Source organism: Papaver somniferum, unplaced genomic scaffold, assembly GCF_003573695.1.
Source record: "Papaver somniferum cultivar HN1 unplaced genomic scaffold, ASM357369v1 unplaced-scaffold_115, whole genome shotgun sequence".
Taxonomy (NCBI): domain Eukaryota; kingdom Viridiplantae; phylum Streptophyta; class Magnoliopsida; order Ranunculales; family Papaveraceae; genus Papaver; species Papaver somniferum.
Window position 1 is genome coordinate 3,499,918 of NW_020620492.1, and position 17,265 is coordinate 3,517,182.

The following is a 17,265-nucleotide window of genomic DNA, read 5'->3' on the forward strand; positions in this document are numbered from 1 at the left end:
TTACAAAATCATTTATAAGATTTTAACAAATTGCGTTAAACCCTTGCTTGATACTATTATCTCTCCCTTTTAGTCAGCTTTTGTTTCTAGCAAACAAATTTAGGATAATATCATAATTAGTCATGAGATCTTACATTCTTTTAAAATAATGAAAAAGAGGGTGAAAAGGGGTTATATGGCCATTAAACTTGATCTGTCGAAAGCATTTGACAGATTAGAATGGTCTTTTATCTTAGCGGTCTTTAAGAAACTTGGTATTTCGGATGATTGGTGTCAGTGGATTCTCAAATGCATTAGTACTGTCTCATATTCAGTTCTTATTAATGGGTCGTCGGGGGAAGTTTTATCTTCTTATAGAGGCATTAGGCAAGGGGATTGTATACCCCCCTAAATCTTTATACTTTTTATGGAAGCTCTTTCTCAGATGCAATTAAAAGCGGAATCGGATAATTTGATCCAGGGTTTTAAAATTAGGAACAACGGTCCTACTATCACCCATTTATTCTTTGCAGGTGACTGTATAATGTTCTCTAAGGCTTCTATTGCTTATGCTAGGAATCTTATGCAGGTTTTAAGCAAGTTGCCAAAGCTTCGGGTCAGGCTATTAATTTTGAAAAGTCAGGTTTTTTCACTAGTACGAATATGCATCATAAACACATAAAATTGCTTTCTATATCTTTAGGGATTCAATTCCTGTCTAGTTCTGAAAAACACCTGGGAACTCTTTTGTTTATTAATAGGGATAGAACGAAATCCTTCAATTCCTAATTGATAAGTTCCATGCTAGATTGGGTAATATGAAGAAAAAAATATGAATGGTGCTATTAGAATTGTTGCTACGAAGCATGTTTTTTCTAGCCTTACAGTCTATCACATGTCTTGTTTTCCTCTTCCTAAAAAACTTACTTCTAAATTTGATTCAATTCAAAGAACTTTTTGGTGGTCGAAGAAAAATCCTCGTAGAGCGGTTTATTTTCGATCCTGGCTTGATATAGGCAAATATAAGAGTTGTGGTGGCCTTGGTATTTGAAACTCATATGCTTTGAATCGAGTATTTATATCTAAAATTGCTTAGAGAATTACTCAGTTCCCTGATCACTTAGTCTCTATGTTCTTGAAAGACAAGTATTTTCCCAACCAAAATTTGCTTGAAATTGATGAAGCTGTTGACACCTCCTCTTGTATTTTGAAGGGCATAGTTAACAGTCTTAACTTTTTAAAGTCAAATACAATTTATAAGATAAATAATGGAAAATCTACTAGGATCTGGACTTCTAACTGGTTTCCATATTCGGCTTCCCCACCTTTATATATTCATCCTAATTTCAATAATTATACTTTTTTTAGTGAACTTATTGATTCATATTATAGTACTTGGAATCTTGGCTTGCTGAATATTTTGTTCTGTCCTGAAGATGTGGCCAAATTCGATCCATTCATCTGAATCTTCTCTGTGATGATAACATCATGTGGGCTCATTCTAGGGATGGTAATTTTACTATTAAGTATGCTTATAAAGTTTACACTAATGACTATAGTTCTGCCGAAGAGTCTTCTTTTTGGAAAAAGGTTTGGTCCTTGCATTGTCTTCCTAAGATCAAGTTTTTTATGTGGAAGGTGTTTTTCCACATGCTACCTGTCAACTCTACTATGAATGTCTATAACAACTCTATTGATGCTTCCTGTCTTCTTTGCTATAATGATTCGGAAACATTTCTTCATCTCTTTTTTTTTTCAGTGTCCCATGGCTTCTCATATTTGGTTTTCTTTGTCTCTGCAACATTTACTCTCCCTTGATTTTCCTTGGCCTGATGATTATTTTCTTAGATGGTTAGATGTACCGCTAGGTCAGTCGTCGTTCCCTGTGGGCTGGCCTACCATTGGCGCAATTGCAATGTGGTGCATTTGAAATCTGAGATGTGAAGTGGTCTTTCAGAAAGTTGCTATTAATTTGGATAAAGTTATTCTCAATACTAGAAGAATGATAAATACCTATATAGATTCTCCTCTTATGCCTGTTCTTCGAAAGGATATTAAAACTCCACTTAGTGATGTTAGTCATATTCTTTTCATAGATAATTCTTTTAAAAATTTTAACATGGGTGCTGGTATGATCTTATATGATGTTGCAGGAAGAATAAAGCATTCTCGTTCGGATTTTGGACTAGTTCCAGATGCAGTTTGCGCTGAAGCTACTGCTCTATTTTTGGCTATCTCTTGGGTTCGAGAGTTGAACTTGTCCAACATTCTATTTGTTAGTGACTGTCTTCAAGTGGCGGATTTTGTTAATGGAGTCGGTCACTCGGCTGGGTGGAGGTGTAGCGATCTTCTTGCTGAATGTCGGAGCTTCCTTTCTAGTAGTAATGTCTTTAAACTTATGTATATTAGCCGTGCTAAGAATAAAATTGCGTACCGTCTTGCACGTCGGGTTAGGAAGTTATGTATTAAAGCATCTTGGGACTCCTTTCTTCCTTTTTTGAACTATCTAGTAAGGGATGAACATATTGTGGATGCTTGTAATTTCCTTCTTTGTTAATGAATAGTTTGTTTCTCGGCAAAAAAAAGCATATCAAAGCTGGTAACTATGAAGCAAATCTAGTAAAATCCATTCATATTCAAGTTTTAGACATGTTAATACTTTGATATTTCTTTTTCTTAATTTAAGTTGCATGTAGTAGTACTAAACAATTGAGCGTTCCCAGAGTCATACTAACAGGACAAAGGTGTCATTCTTCTTACCTACCATAAGGTACAACGTCTTTACTTCTTGGTCTACCTTGAATTCTTGAAAGTAATAATAGTAGACCACTAAAATCGTGTGCCTACGATATTTGATTTAAATAATTAGGAGAAGTTATTATGGACTTAACAAACTTGAAATTTGTACATTTTATTTCCTCCATAGACTTAACAAACATGAAAAACGGGCAAACAAATCAACAAAATTGTTAATTTGTTGAGTGAATGGGAAGAACTGACGCGTGCTTGATAGAACACCGAGCCGCCGAAAACAAATGCGGGCATGTCAACTTCATGCGCGCGTCTGTACATTTTGAACTGCTCATTATTTCTTTTTATATTTTAACACAGGGGAAGATATATAAAGTGTTATAATATCGTGTAAGTGGGGGACATTAATCATTGGTATATGGTAAATAGATTTAAATATTTAAAATTAGAGTAATTATAGAATTCTGTGATATACAAATTAATATTATATCTGATAGAATAATGTTTTCTCATGTACTTGTTTGAAAATAAGATGCATTTCCTGTGCAATTCAAGAATGTGAAAAACGTGTTTGGCCATTCACCTGTCTCAATAAGAAGAATTATTTAGCTATTGCCATAGTAACTGCCCTAATTAAAATGTCGATTGCAGTAACAAACTTATATATAATTGTTGACTGACTGACTGGAAAAAAATCTACAACATACAATGACTGACTAAGGTCTAAGGTCACATGATGTAGATCTAAATCTACGGCTTACTCGAAAGCATTCACAGCAAGAATAACTGCAAGGTCGGAGACATAGCAACACCAAAAATGAAATCATTTTCTTCTGTTATTCTTGTAAGCAGGAGAGATTAGATGAACATGGCCTTTTCAGCTTTTTCCCTATTAAAGTTGGCACATAACAAAGCTACTAATAACATGAATCTCCTCCTTGGTTTACAAAACAAATGTTTCTCCCATCTCGTCGTTGGAATTGCAATGACAATCAACAACCGATCCAAAAAAAATTTCAGTCCATTTTCTAGTTAAATAATTTTCAGAAAAAAGAAAATCCTACTGAAATATCCTCTTCCTTGCTATCTCCGCCTGCCATATGAAAGAATCATTAATTAGTGGAAAGCGTTAAATTGATCGCGAATGACTAGAACTTCATGAAAATTACGAGGAATAATAACAATACTACAGATTGTTACCTGTTTTCCCCAATTTGTTTGGATTGTTATGACACAAAGTATAGCTGTTTATATAGCGGCCCCAGACATAATTCCAAGCCAAAGCCCTCTTCCTCTCCAATGTAGAAAGAAACCCGACAAAATAGATACTGGAATTCCACCGATGCACAGTGAACCTAGGTTTACATACGCACCTATACGCTGCCATCCAGTCCCTCTAGCAATACCTGCAAGGAAACTTGCGTGCTGATCAAGTTAGTAGTATAATGAGATTTACTGGAAAATTTCTTACAGAGGGTGACAGCAAATTACCTGAGAGGACACTTTGTAGGCCGTCCAGAATGGTTGAGAGACAGATTAGTGGAACCATTGCTGTCACATTGTCTACCACTTCTTTTGCATTGCTGTAAGCATATCCCACAATATGACGACGCACAAAAAGTGTCGAACTTACTACAACGATCTCAGTTCCCGCAATAATCATAACGGTGAAGACTGCCAAACCTGCTGCTTGCGGTCTCCCAGCACCTAACTCATTTGATACTCGAGTTCTATAAATACACAATGTACACAGACAGAGATTAAGGGATTATTGAGTTATATTCAAAATCCTACATACATAAGTATTTGTATAGAGAGAGCAAACCTCACAGCAGCAGCAATTCCAGATGGTATCATGTAAAGTAGTGAGATACTAGTGAGACTGTTCATTCACAAACATAATAGAGCACTTCAATTGCATTGATCGTTTGATAAAAATTAAAGCTAACGGGATACCTAATTTTGCAAATATCTTGAAACTGAATGACATTGTGCATATTAAAATATGGCCTTAAAATATATCATGCGTAACCATACCATATAGAGAGCACTGAAGTTTCAAGTTGAGGATTAGGTAGAAGTCCGGATAACAAAATCATAATTTCGAATGACCACCACTGCAGACTACAACCAGCAAGTTTAATTAATTAGAAGAACTAGGAGAAGACCCACTGTACCGCATATATGAAGATTGAATCAAGGGTTAAAGGACAAAATGCCCTAAAATTGACCCTCTAGATTTGAAAATGCCTCGGACGTTAAGCAAGAAATCAAAATGCCACATTCCGTTAGTTTTCTCTATTTTGGTCAAAATGGGGCATTTTGATTTCCTTTGACTAGTCAACTGTTAGGTGAAATGTCTTTTTTGCCCTTTATCCCAACGAAGCGTGTAAGTCTCTATGACACGTGTGCCCCAAAATCGATGACACGTGGGCATCCAAGGTCCCGACACGTGCACCTTAATCGACACCTGTTCCACCCGTGTGGTTCGTACGTGTGCACCAGATCTTATCATCCTCCTGTCGAACCTAAACCACACAGACCAGAGATAGAGATAGAGGCTGGGAGAGACAGGCGAGTGAGGAGAGAACCCATGAGAGATTGAGAGGGTGGAAGAAGAAGAGAAGATCTTGCTCGATTAGACGGATTGGACGCAAGGCAAGGTGTTCGTGGACAGGTGAAGAACAGGTAAAAGTTAACCCAAAATCTCGTTTTTTATTTTGATTACGAGCAAAGGTTTTCACCATTGTTCTTCAACGTTTCAGAGAGAGATTGATAGACAAAGAAGATGAGCTTCAGGAAGACGATGTACACAGGAAGACGGTGAGAGATTGAGAGACAGGAAGACGAATTGGGTAACTTCCTTCAATTTTATTTGGTTTTACGATTTAGGGTTTGGGTTCTGTAGGATGGGTTTTTCGATTTACGAATTTTTTTGGGGTTTTATGATTTAGGGTTTCTGTAGTAGAGGAAAATTAGGGTTTGGCGAATTTGGGGATGGGAAGGGGATTATAATTTGGGGGTTTTCAATTTTTAGGGGATAATTGAATTTGGGGATTACTGTAAAAGCCCCATTTGTAATTTTATTAGGGAACAAAATTAAAATTGCAGAGCTATATTATTACTGTATAAGCATGAGCTATTTGAACTAAAATGGAAATTATTACTGTGATGGTGTAAAAGCATGAGCTATTTGAGCTATTGTAACTGTAAAATTGATTGATTGTATGGTGATTGTGAACTGTGTTAACTAGAATGGAAATGGACATTAGCATAGTTGGGTGATGTTGTTGTAGTCAAGGTGGACATGCCAATTTGTTATACTAAAAAATGAACTTGATTGTTATGCTAATCCATATTTGAAGTGCATGGTTTATATGTTGATTAAATGCTTATCCATATTTGAATCTATATATCCTTGTTCCTGCTGCTTATCCATATTTGAAACTGAAGTTAGGTGAAATATATTGTTTTATCAGCATTACCTATGTATTACTTATTATTTGAAGCTCAAATACAATGGGCTTATCAGTATTTGAAGCTCAAATACAATGGCCTTATCAGCATTCTGTATGCATTGCAGTTCTCACTTACAATGGGCTTAACCAAAAAAAATAGGCTTAACCAAAAAAACAAAAAACCAGTCTTGTATTTGATGTGTTACACTGTCATCTGCATTTCCACCTTGTAATGGACTTGTAAATTTTATACAAGAGCATTGCCATTTGTATTAGGTAATGTATATGCCATTTTAATTGATTTGTTTCATTATTGTTAACTGTTTCAGAATGGGGAGTGAGGATAGGAATTTCTGGTTAACAGATATAGGTGGCAGGTTTAAAGACTTGTATTTTCTTGGTTGTACAGCTGGTACCAGTGGACATGCTTTTATGGATATGGTAAAGAGACAGCTGGTGAATGCACATGGTATGAATTCTGCACTTGAACTGTTTTTATTTAATGATGAAGAAGGGAATGCATGTGATAAGTGTGAATCATAGGAAATGTTTATTTCATTTTGGAACAAAGGTAAACCAAATAAAGATGATTTGGTAAGACTGTGGTTCACTCCAATCATTCCTACTCCTACAGTTAGAGAATGGGGTTATGTTTCTGATGTTGCCAGTGTTAGTGGGGTAAGTGGTGTGACTAATTTTACCAGTCCAGTGAGGAAGAAAACAGTTAGTAAAAAGCTTGAGGTTAGGAGGAGTCCAAGACTTAATAAAACTGCTACTGTTAGTGGGGTTAGTGATAAGAGACAAACAAGACTTGATTTTGAGCATGAAGAGCAAGTGGAATTGACACAAGCATATGTTGCAGACAACCATGATCATGAATCTCAAAGTATTCCTACACAGGAATCTGTTGCAGCCAACCATGTACAGGGGTATGAAGATGACCAGGTGAATTTGCCTAATGTACATCAAGATGAGTGTCATCCTGATGACAGGCCTGACTTTCTCTTTAAGGACTATGATGAGGAAGAGGATGGTGAAGATGAAAGTGAGGATGAGAGTGGAGATGATAGTGAAGAAGAAACACAACAACAGATGAATTATGAAGATTGGGTTTCTATGTGTGCTAGGGGTATAGATGTTGGTAATGACCCTGATGATTGTAATGAAGATTTCAATGTAAGTGGCTTTTATGAAGAGCAGAGTGCACCAGTGAATGCATCTTCAGATGAAGATCTTCCCAGCCAAGAAGTCACTCAAGAGGAAGAAACTAAGTGGGAAGAAGATTTTGGTCAGCATTTAAATGAACCACAACGTCTAGAAATGATAAATGAAGATGCTCCTGAGGTCATACCTGGTGAAATAAGTACTGGTATGGCTTTTGGAAGTATGCAAGCTTATAAGGATCATTTAAGAGAATATGCAGTGTTGAAACATAGGGATTTTAAGGTGAAGAAAGGAGATAAAATCAGACACTATTCTTACTGTGCTTACAGGGATGCCCAAAACTGTGCTTGGATGGTGAATGCAAGAAAGGTACCAGAGAAAGATGATATGACAGTCACAGTCAGAGAATGCAACATAGAACACACTTGTAAGAATCCCAATGAAGACTACAGCAGAAAATGCAATGCAAAATTTGTAGCTAAGTATTTGTTGAAGACGATGGATGTTGCTTCACCAGTGGACAAGGCAGATGATATAGCTAAGAAAATCATTAGACCTCAGTTGCAAACTGAAATACCAAAATGGGTTGCTCGTCATGCAAGGGTATCATTTTCATGCTTTGTTTTTGTTACCTTTTGTTTGTTTATTTAATAAATTTTGGTATATTTGAATTGCTAATTTTTTATTTGTGTGTGTACACAGAGATTGGTGCTAGCAGAAAGGGATGGAACATTTGAGACTTGTTACAAAAAAACACCACAACTGGTCATAACTGCTACCTCATTGAACCCAAGGAGCATAGGTCATTTCAGCTGGTCCAAAGATGATAAAGATAACAGATTTGAGAGTCTCATTTTGGCGTATAAGCACAGATAAAAGGTTTTATGCATGGTTGTAGAATGGTTATTGGGTTAGATGGAGATCACCTAACTGGTAAGTTTGGTGGTGTGATGCTTTCAGCAACAGGAATAGATGCTCAGAATGGGGTATTTCCTTTATGTATGATGATTGCATTAGAAACCCATTGGAAATCTTCACATTCTAGGCATTTTAGGTAGTCAATACCATAATTCCATGATGTTTGAGCTATGTTTAAAATCCTCACCTTTGTTGAATTGCATTTGGGGTTGATACATCTAGTCTGTGACCAAGGACAATCAGAAAATTTGTGATCACCAACACAAGCTTTACAACCTCCATTGTACTGAGGTGCAATGGATTTAATTGCATCCTCAAACCATTCGAAGTATGAACACATGGCATTAGAGCAAGAGAAAAATTTCTTCCCTGAATTAGCACCATCTTTGACCTTTAAAAGTTTACAAATACCATTACAAGGAACTAATTTACACCTTGTGTAGATCCAATGACAATCAATTGATTGATGATTTCTTTCGTTGCACATCTCACATTCCTGGCTTGATGTAGCAGCCATTATGAAAAAAAAAAATTTTTTACTGATTTTTGGTTGGATCATCTTCACAATTTATAAGTCAAGGGAGACAAAAAAAAATGACCGTTATTACAACTGTCGGAATCTCGCAACGGTCGAAAAATCTAGCCGTTGATTAGCTAGGATGTTCCACGTGTCGCGATCCTAGCTAATAGGACACCGTGGTCATTTAAATTTTTTTTTGCGGTAAATGTAAAACCTAAAATCTCTCGCCGTCCATTTTTGTAATCGAGTCGTGTCGCAATCTCAGTAAATGACGAAAATACGACCCTAGATTTTCATCTTGGTGGGCAGAAGGGTATAAATGTCAATCGATTTCCATGTGCGGGCCACATGCTTACGCATTTGACCACTTAACGCTCTGAAACGGAAAACATAACAGAATTGGGCATTTTGATACGATTTTGGGGCATTTTGATTTCTTGCCTAACGTCCGGGACATTTTCAAACCTGGGGATCGATTTTGGGATATTTTGTCCTTTAACCAATCAAGGGTATAATTACCAAACCATTATGGCAGAAGGAACTGCAAGGCTTAAAAACTCTCCAACTCTTTGAAATGCCTCTTTTGATAAGAGCACTCGAGTTGATTTGCATGATATACTAAATGCAAATGCAGCACCAATGTAAATCATGCAAATCAACTTCACCGAGGTGACCCACCATCATCAAAGATATGACTGAAATGAGCTGAAAAGACAAGGTAACAGCAACCATAGGCCCGGCAATGTAACCCACCTTCTTTGCCTCTTCCAAAAATGCACCCCATGTCAAGCTTTTCTTTCCTCCCTCTTCTTCTTGATCTTTTGCCTTGAATAACAGACCTTCTTCCATATCAGACGGAAAAACCTGGAACACCAAATTTACATGAGACTGAATTCCAGAGTTTGTTTGCAGAAATAATCAGAGTTGGGAATCTCAAAATAAATCTGGGTGGGGTGTGACTTAAAGTATCTTTGTCTAGGATCACTTAAAAAAGCAATAAAAATCTTCATGAATAGATTAAAATATGTTTTTTAAGTGAGTCAGTGGAGTCCCCCTCTTATTCCATGTTATGGCACACTATTTTCACACTTTATCCACTATGCTGCTTACCTACCACCTTCGGATCATCTGCACCACCAAGTAATGATAAACTTACACTAATAACTTGATGTAGGACATGTGTGGTGTCTATATCAACAATCATTGTTAATCCCTTACCTCTGTATCAACAATCATTGTTTTAGTTTACTTGTTTTGCAAGTCTTTTATCTTTCTAGTTTAGGTGGAATTCCTTTTTAATTTGTTTTAGTCGATTGTGCAAAGCTTATATAAAAGCTAGGTTTCTTTGTTTAGAACACATCTTATTATCAATATTAATATATTATTATTATCAATTTGATTATCCATCTTTTAACCTTAGAATCTTGATCCTTGAATCAATTTTCTATTAAGTTTCTGACGAAACTTAAATATCCCTTTTAATCTTGTTCTGTGCTATACTATTTGGTATCAGATATAGAGTTTTTAGATTCTTATCTAGAAACAGATCCTTACCGCTTCCGCAACCCTACACCAAAAAGAAACATTCAAAACCTTATTCCACATATAAAAAAAGAAAATAATAAATTAAGAAAAAAAAACCCTATTTTTATTGTTCTTCTACGTTTTTGATCATGAAAGTAGTCCATATGCAAAAGATTTTGCAGCTTAAACTAGAACTATCAACAATTATTCGCGAGTATTCCCATGAAGTTTTCAAACTTCGTTTTAAGTTTTATCTTCACGAAGATGGTGAAAGAAAAATAAAAGCATATTCTCTTGCCATAGAAGAGAATAAGAAAATACTGGAGGAGCTTGAAGAATTTCTGGCTGTTGAAGCTAAACGTGAAAGGGATGAAGCTGAACGTAAAAAAAACGTGAAAAGTTTTCTTTGGATGAAGCTGTACGTAAAAAACGTGAAAAATTTGCTTTGGCTGAAGCTGAACGTGAAAAGTTTAGGCTTGCTTTAGCTAATGAAGTACAACAAAATTCATCGTCTTCTAATGATTCCGTAGTTGTTTCGAGTACATCAGTTAACACAAAGGAGTTGGAAGTTGTTGTTCCCGTGGAAGAAATAAAAGCTACTTCTGCAGAGGAAAATCAGGATAAACAAGTTTCGTTATTTACTGAAGAGGTTTTGTTATCATCTACGGATGTTGTAGCTGTTTCGGCTACGATCAGTTAACGAAGAAAATCATGTTTCTATGCAAAAAGAAAATCTAGTCGACGAAGATGAGCAATCACATAACAATAAAGTTGTATCGTTATCAACTCAAGATGATTCGTCTTAGTCTAAAGGTCCTGGAGATATTTCGACTACATTGTTTTATTCGTTCGTCTATGGATGTGGTTTTCGATCCTTTGAAGACATAACGGTGGAAAATTATTCCAGAAGAACTCATGGTCGAATATTCTCAAAAGCCGAAAGAGTTTCGTTGGCAAAAGATTTCTTAGAGAAATTTGGAAACCGCATGACGGCATGTCCAGTGTTTGCTACTTACAAGAAAGATTATTTTGTGCTATGTCCGACGACAAGATATGTACGATGGACAGTTTCATATCCGACGGGAGGAGTAGTTAATAAGGTATATTGGGTTATGGAAAACTTCCTTGCCCTCCTTGTGGGAGAAGGGACCATATATATATTATTATTAATAATCTCTATTAAAGAGAATATCCTTGGTCCGCTAAATATGGTAGAATATAATCTATTACACCCCCTTAGTCTTAGCGGGAGAGGAACAAACACTAAGACTAGTACGAAAACGAAGAAATAATTGTCTAGGAAGACTCTTCGTGAAAATATCAGCGTACTGATTTTCGGATGGAATGTGTAGCACCCGAATGTCCCCAATACGGACGCGTTCACGAACAAAATGAATGTCGATTTACACATGTTTGGTGCGTTGATGTTGAACCGGATCACCCGACATGTAGACAGCACTCACATTGTCACAATAAACGATAGTAGCCCGTTGTAGTGGTATATGTAGCTCAAGAAGTAAATTCCGGAGCCAAGTCGTCTCGGCCACGGCATTAGCCACACCCCGATATTCAGCTTCAGCACTGGGCGGAGGGAGACAGTCGCCTGACGTTTGGAAGACCAAGAAACAAGGTTGTCACCCAAAAAAATGCAGAAACCAGAGGTAGATCGTCGTGAATCAGGACAGCCCGCCCAATCAGCATCAGAGTATGCATGGATGCCAGAAATGGTGGATACAGATAAAAATAACCCATGGTCGATAGTGCCCTGGAGGTACCGAAGTATACGCCGAAGCGCCTGCATGTGAGGTTCTCTAGGGTCGTGCATGAATAAACATACCTGTTGAACCGCGTAAGATATGTCCGGTCGAGTAAAAGTAAGATACTGTAAAGCCCCAGCCAAACTTCGGTATAGAGTAGGATCCTTAAGAGCTGGTCCAGAGGTAGCGCTAAGCTTGGAGGTAGCAATGGTGAGAACTGTGCGGATAGTTGCGGGCTTAACAACCGGACTAAACGTCTCAAAGCAATCAACACCAACTTGTTGTGATTTACCGTTAGCGACAAGGCGGGATTTGTGACGTTCCAAAGTGTCATCTGCATGAAACTTGTGACGGAATAGCCACATGGAGCGAATGATATGAGCACCAAGAGGTCTCGGCACTAGATCCCAAGTGTGAGTTTTCAACATTGCAATATATTTATCTATCATGGCTTTCTTCCAGTTTGGGTCCCTAAGATCATATAGGTGAGATTTGGGGAGGGTGGAGATGTGGTTTCGGGTTTGAACGTGGAGATTGAGCTTGTTGGAGGGACGGAAAATCCCATGAGAGGCCCGAGTGGCAGGGCGAGAGGGAGCAGCAGGAGTGTTGCTCGGGGGGGAGGGAGGGGGGAGTTGCTGTCGGACAGGGAAGGTACTGCTGGGTTTGAGGGGGAGTTAAGGGATGGGATGAGTTGTTGGGCTTGTTGGGCCGGAGCGGGTGAAGACGGCGGAACAACAGAGTGAGAAGAGCTGGGCTGAGACGCAGAGTTAGGTGAGTTGGGCTGGGTAAGAGAGGGAGAAGAAATGGGCCTGGCAGAAGAGGGGGAAACGCTGGGCTGAGCAGGGGAATCAGAGTTGCTGGGTAATGTGTCTGTGTGTGGGAGAGCCGGACAGGTAGAGGGAGAACATGAGATGGGTGGAGATGGGACAGCGCAAGAAGGTCGCCGTGGACGGCGGTGAGGTGGAGTGTAGAGGTGGTGAGACGACGGTTGGGTAGAAGGAGGAGATGGGTAAGCCAGTGGGAGTGGAAAATGAGGAGAAATGGATTGGGTAGATGGTTCGAGGTTGTGAGAGCGATGGTCGGAAGAAGTGCGGAAGGGAAAAACGTTTTCATCAAACGTTACATGGCGAGACAAGATAATTTTGTTAGTGGCTAGGTCAAGGCAACGATAGCCACGATGATGAGGACAGAAACCAAGGAAAACACATCTAGAGGACCGAGGGGAAAGCTTGTGAGGAGTGGTGGCGGACAAATTAGGATAACAAAGGCAACCAAACGTACGTAGGTGATCATACGTCGGTTGGCGTTGATAGAGAATTGACACCGGTGAGGCGAAGTGAAGCACGGCGGAAGGGAGGATGTTATGGAGATATACGGCCATATGGAGTGAATCGGCCCAATATTTGTATGGGATAGAGGCATGGGACATGAGAGTGCGGGTGATGTCGTTAACACGACGAATCATACGCTCCGCTTTCCCATTTTGAGATGAGGTGTGAGGACAGGAGGAACGAAAGACTAAACCAGAGTTCTTAGAAAAATCATGAAAAGAAGAGTTATCAAATTCACGTCCCATATCGGATTGAAAACATTTGATATCTCGCTCAAATTGAGTGTTGACAAAGGACCGAAACTCCAAGAATTTGGAGTGGACCTGAGATTTGAGCTTCAAGGGATACACCCATAGATAATTAGTATAGTCATCCAACAAAATAAGATAATAGCGAAAACCAGTATCAATATGTATAGGACAAGTCCATAAATCACTATGTATTATATCAAATGGAGCAGAAGTGAAAGAATTTGAGTCAGAGAAAGGAAGACGAACATGTTTACTAACTTGACAAGAATGACAAAGTTTGGTAGACTGTTATTTATTACATTGAATTAAAGAGTGGGAACGTAAATTATTTAAAATAGCTTGTCCAGAATGACCAAGACGGCTGTACCAGACATCATGAGAGCAGACGGTAAGAGACAGTGGTGGAGACTGAGATGATTTTGAAGTGGGCACGGCAGAAATAGCTAACAATAATACTGGTTATTCTGTTTTCATTGGTGCTAATGGTCAATATAGTATGGTGGATCCCTCTGTGTATTTACTTGATGAGATGATGACTGAAATAGTTCGACCTGATGTTGTCACTTTTATTTCATCTAATGATGGCTATTTAGATATGTACCCACCAAGTTTTAGTTTGAACAGAAGTGCATTGGCCAGCGCTGTTACTGTGAGAAGACATACGAATGACACCGTGAGTAATACTTATTATTTTAACGGTGACATCAAGGCTTTCTCATTATTTGGTTCATATACTACTGGAATGTACATATATCCGAGAACTGGCATGTATATATTCCAAAATATTTTCCCTGATGCTGAATGGATTGTCTATGCATGGGTAGAGAAAAGTGTGCCATTTGAACTACGGATGACTGCATCACTTCTTCGTCTCCATTATCATGAATGCTCTATCAACTGTTGCATTGTTTCTGGTGTACGTCCTATTTTTGGGATGAGAAATCTAACTACGCTCTACAACTGTACCTTGGAGTATGATAGTTACAATGTCAATGATTTCTTTTGTACAGTTCATAAATCCTTTACGGAAAAGGAATGAGAACGTTAATAACTTCTTCAAATTCCGCTGAATTAGTACTCTCAGCTACACATCGGACTATATATGGAAAGGATATAATAAATCCAGGGTGCAGGTATGATCCGCGTCATACGAAGCTTTAGAAAATTGCTTTTTTGTTGCATTTGATAATAGTCTCTCAATTTTTCAAAAGCTTCGTATTCCTTCTTTAGCACATGAGAACTCCTTGTACCGTATTAGAGAAGATAATTACTCTTTGGGTTATACAACATTAGCAAGAAATAAGATGATTTGGAAAAATGGTCAACGATTAAATACGATTTTTGTGCCGGTTCGTAACGATGATCTTATAGATTTGCTTCCTGTTACCACAAATCTATGTATTGTGAAGAATCATTGTGTCAATCAACGAAGTGTGACTATTCGAACTGCTGATTTCGTGAAGGCATACTTTCCACTATTTTTCAAGTTCTTCGATCTCTCTTCGTCAATCCTAGTGCACGCTGTGAAAATCCTACTCTTCTTCGTGATTAGAATATGGTACCTGGTGATGCACATACATTCAGTACTCTCTTCTACACTTTGGGCAGGAAATAACAGAGATATTTGTGGAAATTATCTTGCTTTGATTGAGAACTTTGATGAGATCGAGACATGGAACAACATACATTCTTGTTTTCAGCAAGCTACATGGGAGCCTGGAGGGGGATTTCCTTTTATCGTGTTCGATAAGGGTGAAGAGATACTTATTAATACTTCCCACTTGAAACCCTCTGGAAAGTCTCAAAAGAAATTTCATGAAGGTCGAAAGCTTAAGTCTGCTGGTAGCTGTGGAGTTTCAATTTGTCCAATATATAGGGAAGAGTTAATAATCATTACAGGGTGCCAGCATGAATGCGACACAGAGCTAAAAAATTTGACATCTTGATGCCAATGAAGTTGGTGATTGTTAATACTTTTCGTTACTATGATCATGTGATATTATCTGCTGTTGAAGATATTTGTGATCACTGTGTTGCTCAAAGAAGTGTGTTCATAGGAGGTAATTACTACGAAAGAGGCAAAAGAAGCGTGTCCATAAAAGATGCATTAACTGCTCTTTTTAATGCAAATCAAACTTTTGCTGGAATGTTAATTCTTCGTTGCTGTTCTAACAAGATGGTTATTCATGTTTTACAAAGTCCAAAGGATGTAGTATTATACATGTCTAATAGATAATAAAATTCTGTTACCTTATTTATCTGGGAGAATATACGATATGCAACGAAGTCTCCCAGATTTCCTGTAATACTATTTATATGAGTTTATGGAATAAGAATAATCAAAGGATTCATTTACATCCGACATGGTATCACGAGGCCAAAATCGGTCCTCCTTCTTCTTCCTCTAAAAACACCAAAAACACCAATAATCATCAATGGCAAATAATCAATCCATGCCAAGTAATAAAAAAACCATACATCCGTCTTTCGCCGTTTCCAACGTCAAAGTTTTGATCCCTGTTACACTAGATATCAAACAAGACGAATACTCTTCATGGGTTTTGCTATTTCAACTTCATCTTCAAGCGCACAACCTCCTTTTTCTTATTGATAATTCTTCTCCCACACCAAATCTTGACACCGCCACCATACTACAACTTGACGCCCTATGTCGTCAATGGATGTTCTCCACCATGACCAAAGATCAGATGCTGACTGTTCTCAAAACTGGGAAAACTGCGAAGGATTTATGGAATCATCTCAAACGTCTCTTCCAAGAAAACAAAGGAAACCGCGCTGTCAGCCTTGAAAGTAAGTTCGTAAATCTAAAATTTATTGACTGTAACAACGTTGATGATTATTGTGATAAGCTACAGGCACTCTCCAATTGATTGAGTGACCTCGAGTTTCCAATGGATGAAAAACGACTGGTTATCCAACTTGTCAATGGACTTCCGGAGGAATATAATACTGTTGCCTCTTTCATTCAACAATCGATGCCATCTTTTGACACTGCTCGATCTCAACTACGCACTTAAGAGATTCGCCGTGAACATCAATCCACATCAAATACTCACGCTGCCCTTGCTGCCGGAACACCGCACGCCTCCCATCACCTTCTTGTTGCTGCACAGCGTCATCAACAAAGTCCGTTCTTCTCTACAGAACAATCACCTCACTCCCTGGATCGCACAGCGCCGTTGCTTCCCAACCCAACAGGCCCACTGCATTCTCACCAGCAGCCCACTACTGGATCGAACAGAAGCCCACTACTTCCCAACCCAGCAAGCCCATTTCACCCTTACCCACACTGGGCTTCTCCCTGGAACGCTGCTGCACCTGGCCCATATCCGGCTACTCCCTACTGGGCTTCTCCCTGGAATGCTGCTCCACCTTCCACCCACGGACGAGGCCGCCATACCCGTGGAAGAGGACGGGGTCGTGGCCGCCATCCAACATCCGGCCGATCACCGCAAGCCTACATGGCTCCGACCACAGACTATCTACAACCGTCAGATATCGCCGAAGCCTATAGCTCTATGAGCATTCGGACACCCGATGACGATTTTTATATGGACACCGGAGAAACCTCACACATCACCTCGGATCCAG

At 38.7% G+C, this 17,265-nt stretch overlaps 1 pseudogene; it reads right to left on the reverse strand.

The window, feature by feature from the left end:
• Window positions 1–3,790: 3,790 nt before the first annotated feature.
• On the reverse strand, window positions 3,791–6,480 carry LOC113329179 (annotated as a pseudogene).
• Between the last annotated feature and the right edge of the window lie 10,785 nt (window positions 6,481–17,265).